This window comes from Medicago truncatula, chromosome 8 (genome assembly GCF_003473485.1).
Source record: "Medicago truncatula cultivar Jemalong A17 chromosome 8, MtrunA17r5.0-ANR, whole genome shotgun sequence".
In the NCBI taxonomy this organism is placed as follows: Eukaryota; Viridiplantae; Streptophyta; class Magnoliopsida; order Fabales; family Fabaceae; genus Medicago; species Medicago truncatula.
Genome location: NC_053049.1, coordinates 7,503,164 through 7,511,340, shown reverse-complemented (window position 1 = coordinate 7,511,340; position 8,177 = coordinate 7,503,164).

Here is an 8,177-nt window from a genome sequence, read left to right as displayed (position 1 = left end):
CCAAATTGAAATCCAAAAATAAGTTAAGGGACCAAAGCATGTATTAAGCCAGGAATATAATTTAGAAGTTGAGACTTGTCAAAATAGAGAAACTTTTAGATTATATTCGAGTATATGTTTAACTACATAAAGAAATAAAAGCCTCTGTTCAAAACAGAGAAAGACATAAAAAATGTGTATTAAATATTTTTCATCATTTAATTTCTATTTGTCAAAAAATAAATCATTTAACTACTTTCTTTTTAAAAAAAATATGGCATCGTCTCTACGTCTTTCTCTCTCCAAATAATGTTATAATAAACAATCAACGTAGTTGGTAAAATATTGTTGTGTCTTCAATTTAGTCTCGAAATTATATAAATATAAAAACTAATATCCAAAGTACATAAAATTTCTTGTTTAGTCTATACCATTTTTATTTAAAGAAGTTTAGTCTAACTCTATACTATTAAGAATTTGTTTGGTTTGACCGCGGGAAAGCTAAACTCACGTCTAAAAGAGCTACTTTCGTGAAAATAGAAAAGCTTTGTTTCATAGATTTTACGGTTCCGTGATTCCTTGCCGCATGTTTAAAAAATACAATGCCTCTCCAAACAAATGCTAAGATGTTAAAGACAAAATTGACAGATTATCGTATGTTTTAGTGATTAATTTAACGGATTTCATTTGCTTCATGTATTGTTTATTATATTTATATAATTTAGCAATTAAATTAGAAAAAATAGTGATAGGTTATAGACTTAGTTTTTTTCTTTTCTTTTTCAATCATCCGATTCTAAGAGGAATGGGGCTTTAATAACCCAAAATTTGATTGGGCGGTAAATAAAGTCTGACGAAGAGACTCAACTAATGGTTTATTTATACATAATGGTATAAGTTTTTTTGTTTTTTGTTTTGTGAATGTGAGTATACTATAGTAGGCACAAATGAATATGACATATACACGCGATTATAAGTACACAAATCACAATTAGTAATAGTGTGCATTAATTAGAGCTCAATGTTGTGGTTATCATATCAAGGGCTCAAGGCCAAGTTTATGGCAATAATAATCTTCTCATGTCCTCACATCAAAGGTTCTTCTCATTGATTTGCTTTGATTAAACATTTTTGGTGGTAAAGTCCAGTTCCTGTTAACATCTTGGCCACTAACCATGTGATAAATATCGCTTTAATTAAGATGTTCATTAAGTGCTAAATAAATCTATCTCCACTGCTTTTTTGGAAAATTTATAGGATGGGAAAGTGTAAACATCACTTGACTATTTTTTGAGGGGAAACATCACTTGATTTAGAGCTCTTTAAATTGAGTTTATGTTAAGAAAACAATATATCAACTACTTTTGTGTGTGACAATAAATAACTAATTGCTATTGCTACTACTACCACCAATTATGCAATCCAAGGTCAAAAGTGTATATTTGTTGCATTTTTTGTGCACTAGATGTTAATTATATATTTTCACATTAAGCAGAGGTCCTCTATTTGATTATTATTATTATTATTGCACAATTTTTTATTTTTTTTTGAAGAAATATTATTACACAAACATGGATGTAGATGCGTAAGGACTATATAATATTTACATCACAATCGATTCTGCTGGCAATTACCATAATTATTTTCTATTCCTTTGCACTTGCATAATTGATCTTCTCCTTCATCAAAATAATTATACATAAATCATGTCAATGATAACCTACACGCTTACATCAGATCATTAAAGGCAACCATCCTATGTTAATTAAAAAATCTTATTATATTTTAGTTGCTACTGTCAATACGTTCCCAAATGATATGTGAATGTTCAACCTTTATTATTCAGATATTTCTTTAAATTCTATACAATTATTAAGTATTTTTTATAAGATAAATAAACTAAAGGAAAACAAGTAATACGTTAACTAATACACATCAATTGAGTTAATCTCCTAGCAACATTGCCTAACACACAATCAATGATATTAATACACCATTAGGAAGAAAAAAACAAATAATAAAATGGACTAAGAATTAATTTTAGGCAGGTGCAACACATATTGAGGGTTAAAACGAATGTAAAGATGTGTTTTTCTAAAGCTAATATTGTTTCATTAAAGTTATAATATTTTGTTTGAGTTCAATATTTTAGACGTTTTAAAATACGAAATCATTTTTCATTCTTAATTTCTTATAGATATAAAATATCTTTTATTAAATAACTAGTCTTGTTTAATATTTCATTTTTAATCAATAGTAAATCAATATTTTAATTAAGTGAATTTTTAATTACTTTTTGAGATCCAAGACATATTCTTTGGTGGCCTTACTTTTAGGTCGGTCCGATTGATTCCAAGACCTTATTTTTAAAGTAGTGATATTTATACAACAATTTTAAACAACTTTTGTGACAACTTATCTTTCTCATTTTTCATTGGTCAAAAAAGAGAGAGAAAAAGGAAGAGAGAGAATAAAAACATAATGTGAGTATGAGAGAGAAAATTGTCAAGAAGTTGTCACAAAGTGGTTGTACAAATAACTCGTTTCTCTAATTTTATTATATTTAGCAGAGACACCAATTAGTTTTTGGACTTCACTCTTGCTCACCGTCATTTACATGTTAATTTGTTCCTTCCATGGGCGAATGTTTGTATACGAGAGGGGTAGCCATGACTACTTAATTTTTTTTTATTGAATGAGTAGGTATATTTTCATATATAACTACCTCTAAAAATATATCTTTAGCTACCCCAAGTTCGGTTTTATGTGGAATAATTTTTTGTCTCACTTAAGTTACTTTCATATTTGATTACTTGATCCCGACTCCCAAAAACTAAAGGATTAACACCCAAAAAAGTAGTCTTATTTTTTGATACAATCCCCTATATTATTGTTGTTTTTTTTATACAATCTGTTGTTGTTTTTTTTTCTTTTTTTGGTATAATTCATTCTTGTTGCTTTAAGTGTATTTTATGAAATACATTTTGTATTAGTAATAGTTATTATGATTTTTTTATTGGTTAAATTTACTATTAGTTTTAAATAAAAAAAATTATATGTTGCTATCTCATGAAAATATCACTAGCTTTGTTGCTGGTTCCTTCCTCAAGCTTGAGAAAAGTTGTAATTTTTCTTTTTATGTGTTGAAATATGTTGTATTCATAATCCGTGAAAACATATAAAAATAGATGATCATGTACTCTAATTTATTAACTTAGGAATTTTTTTTATTTTATTTTTTTACAATTTTATCTTAAGAGTCCCTACTCTTGATATATCTTGTGGAAAAACTTTGATTTAATAAAAAGGAAAAGATAACTTTTGAAGCCGCTATTAGTTATGTATTACCTTTAATTAATCTCCTTTACTTTTTTTGAACAAAATTAATCTCTTTTACTTAAAAGCAGCTGTTTAATGAATTATTAAAGCTAACACATGATAATTGTGTGGCACGTAAGGCATGATGATATACTCCTAATAATTATTCTCATCAATCAACTATTAATTTAATTTTGATATAGAATCAGAAAAATTGTTATACAGTGTAAATAATGAATAAATCACAACGAGTTGTATATGTGACTTTTCGAAATCAAATATTATCAATATCCTATCGAATATGATTTTACACATGATTTTACACAGACGATAAATATGAATTAACTTCTCTAAAAAAAAAGATATATATGAATTAAGTCTATCAATTATTACTTGAATCAACCCATTTGGGGTTGGCCTAGTAGTTAGCTTGGGATCTTGGAGTTTGCTCCTCCAGAAGTCTCAGATTCGATTTCCTCTGGTGCCAATTTTGGTGGGCTAAGTCCGCTTGTTCTGGCTTTAAACGGACCCCCGCAAGTGGACGGTGGGATTGGTCCCCTCGAATTAGTCGATTTTTGCATCGGATACCGAGTTTAAAAAAAAAAACAATTTATTACTTGAACCACTTTGAATTAACTATACAATTGCCATCGTTATCAATATCATTTTTTAAAAAGAATTATAGCATTTATACAACGTGCTGAAAAGCACAAATTTGCTTAGGAATAAAATGAGATTTGATCACTTTATTATTTAGGTGGGTAGAGGGTGAATAATTGGGTTTAGAGATGTTCATACCTAAACATAAATAACTTAAAACATAGTTGTTCAAGGTCAAAAATTGAAGAAATTAAACATGGGTCCACATAGAAGACGTGCCATTGGTTATCAAACATACCTATAAAATATTTTGGAAACAAAAATGCATGAGTTCACACACACATGCCCTATATTAGTTTGAACATAGGAGTCCTCCTAGCCATGTGAACTATGCTCTATGTTCTCACACCATAAACTTCATGCATTTAAAAATCTGAAGTTGCTTTGTCTTATATTTCTTTGGAAAATGAGATATCCATAAACGGGAAAAATTAAAACAACACATATGTGTGGGTTTGTATATGTATATATATAGACACACACACACCATATTTTGGCACGAGAGACAAATGGGGTGTGTGAAAGTGTTGTCAATGTCCTTATCATAACCGCTGGTTAGTGCAATATGGCAATTATATACCATACACTATCAATTCATTAGCATGGCAATGTTTGGTCCATTCATTAATTGCTAGTTTTGAGTTTATATTTTTGTTTTTTTATATAAAAAATACAAATAAATGAAATATGTATTTTTTTATTGCCTCCACGAGGAATTAAAATGCCCCAAAATGTTTTTTTTTTTATTTTTATAAAAAGATTTTTTCATTCATAATTCATATCCCAATCTAAACAACTATTGAATCAATATGCACAAAGAGATCTCGTGCTCGTGCACAATACATGCACAAATGTCTAGTTCAATATTTTGGACTCCTAACTCTTTCCAACCAAGTAATAGCTTATAATAAATCATATGCCTCAATCTCTTTGGGTGACAAAGTTGCAAACCTAAAAAAAGTTTTATCTTGAACGAGTTCCCCTTTATCATTTTGCATTTGAGTATATATTGATCACTAGATTAACAGTAAAATAAACAAAAATATATTGTTGGACTTTAGATATGTCCCACTTGGAATAAGAATACTCAGCTTCATACCCTGTATATGGAGAATTTGAGGCTAATCAGCCACAAGTATATTCTGCCTTCCCTATCCTTAATGTTTTTTCTTCATGCGGTTCCCTTAATTGTCAAGGTGCTCGTGCATTATAAAAATTGCTTTTTGTTTTTTTGGCAAATTTTTTTTTGTGCTTAATAAATTCAACATTGCAAGAAGGTAAGTAGTGGATAAACAACACAAAACAAACATTTAAGGCACTGAACAATATTTTTTTTTCTTTCATGTTTAGTAAATAATGTGGAGGAAATGGATTAGAAAATGTGTGGGTACTGCTACAGCTTTTGTTCTAATTAACGGTAGTCCTACGGAAGAATTTCCTTTACATAGGGGCTTACGTCAGGGAGGACCTCCTCTCCCCTTTTTTTGTTCCTTATTGCAGCTGAGGGACTCCAAATTTTGATGAAAGAAATGGTTGATATTCAGTTATTACAGGATATTCAGTTGGGAAAGCCAACCCGGTGGTTGTTTCACATTTACAATTTGCTGATGATACTTTGTTGCTTGGCCACAAAAGTTGGCCAAATGTCCATGCTCTTCGGGCGACTCTTGACATTTTTTAGGCGATGTCGGGATAGAAGGTGAACTTTAATAAAAGCTTGTTGGTGGGAGTTAATATTTCTGACTCGTGGTTGAGTGAGGCGGCTTCGGTGTTGAGTTGTAAAGTGGGTAAGACTCCTTTTATGTATCTAGGTTTACCTATACGGGGTAATCCACAGAGACTTTCGTTTTAGGACCCTGTTGTGAATCATATTAAATCTGAAGTTGTTCTTCTTGGTGGCGAGAGGTAGGGAGGATCCGTGATGGTGTTGGCGATGATGGGGGTAGGTGACAGTGTGTTGAGGAAGGTGGGAGATGGGGCTAATACATTATTTTGGTTGCATAGATGGATTGGTGGTTCTCCCCTTAGTTAGCGGTTTCGTAGGTTGTTCGACTTAGCTGAGAACAAAACTGTTACGATTGCTTCTATGTTCTTTCGTGGTTGATCTGTTGTAGGGAGGGAGGGGTGGAGTTGGCGCGGGTGGAGTTGGCGCCATAGGTTGTGGGTGTGGGAGGAGAATTTATTAGAGGAGTGTAGGGCTTTATTGGTTGATGTTTCTTTGTTTCCTAATGTTTCAGATAAATGGATGTGGCCACCTAACCCTATGGGGGGTTATTTAGTTCGAGATGCTTATGATTTATTATCAGATTGTGACACTTCACCTATGGATAGCGCTTTGGACTTAGTATGACATCATCAGGTTCCCTTGAAGGTCTCGGTCTTTGCTTGGCGGCTCCTTCAGGATCGTTTACCTACAAAAGCAAATCTGGCAGTCTGTGGTATAATTCATTCAGAAGCGACTTATTGTGTTGCAGGGTGCAGTCATGTTGAAACGTCTGACCATTTGTTTCTATCTTGCACAACTTTTTCTTCGTTATGGCAGCAGATACGCCACTGGATTGGATTTGTAGGGGCGGATTCTAATTATATCTCCGCTCATTTGGTGCAATTTACTTATATGACAGATGTTGGTAAAGCTAGACGTTCGTTTCTGCAGCTAATCTGACTTCTTTGTACTTGAGTTTTGCGGAACGAACGTAATAACCGTCTGTTTAATAATGCTCTAACCGATATCACCAGATTGCTTGATAAGATTAAATTGTTATCGTTAGGATGGCTGAAAGCTAAAATAGTCATGTTTGTATTTGGTACTCGGAGGTGGTGGTCAAGTCATTTGGCTTGTTTGAGAATCGGCTAACCACTGTTGGTTTTTCTCTTTTGATACTGATTCACTTTGTATATTTGTAGTGGTATCCTAGGCACTCCTTATATTTGAGGACTACTATTGATGTCGTAATATAATTTAATTTTGCCTTGTTCAAATAAAAATAAATAATGAACAACACAAATAAAATAAGTTCAAATTAAATCTACTGCAATACTCAAAATATGTTATAGAGAGAGCTATGGACAGTCGAGTTTTAGTTAACTATTTTTTCGCAATTACATTCCTAGAGATAATTATGATATATTACTTATAACTTATATGAAATATTTATGTTATTTTTGTATAAAAATGAAAACGAACTAAAATTATTGAAGTAGTTTTGTAAAATAAAAAAGTTATAAAGTGATAAAAATAAACATTAATTAAGTTATTAATATACGGGTGAAGAAAGAAAAAAAAACTATCAAAGACATAGAAGTTTATCAAGGTAAAAATGTTATCTTTTCGGTGGTTGAAGGCGGTCTCATTACATTCGCGTTCAGCTATCATGACGGGTGGTTGGCTGCATCTTTTATCTTGTATGGGTCTGTTTGTTTCTTCTATTATATTTTTTGAGATATTTGTAACCCGACTTGTTCATATTTTTTGGTGGTTCTCTTTTGCACACCTTATGCAAGATGAATAACTCACATTGATATAATATATTTTACTTTGGCTTGTTAAAAAAAATGATGGAATATGGTTATTTTTAATTAAATAATTATTTATCAGTTTGTCTATCTAATAAAAAGAATATAAGCTTTAATTCAAATTTGAGAGCTGCTTTACGACGAATTTTTCCTTACAGGGAAATCTTGCTAGCTGTACATCTACCTGGAATGACTATATTTCACACGCCACCTAAGCATTGCTTCATAAATAAATATACGTGTGTTAATGATCAAGTAGCATATATATATATATTCATCCACTTTGAGTCCAAAAAATTAAAATTAAAAAGTAGCATATTCTCACTATTTATTAATAAAAGAAAAATGCTAGAAAAATTCAATTTTTAATAAAAAAGTTATTGAGTGCAACTCATGTAGATCTCACTATTTTACGTGGGAACTATTTGTAAAGTTTGAAACTAATATGAGTTTCATCCAATACTTTTTTTTTTTGGATGAAACTTGGTATATCATTCACGTGGAAACTGCAGAGACTAATCTCTCGAGCCTGGTATGATTTAAATGGACGGCGAATCCTCCCCAAGAGTCTTAACGCTATTGCATCTCCATGACTGGATTCAAACCCTTTTTTTTTTTTTGTGGTGTCCGGAGTTTGAACCTTGGACCTTGCATATATTATGCATTGTCCCTACCAACTGAGTTAAACTCACGAGGACAAACCC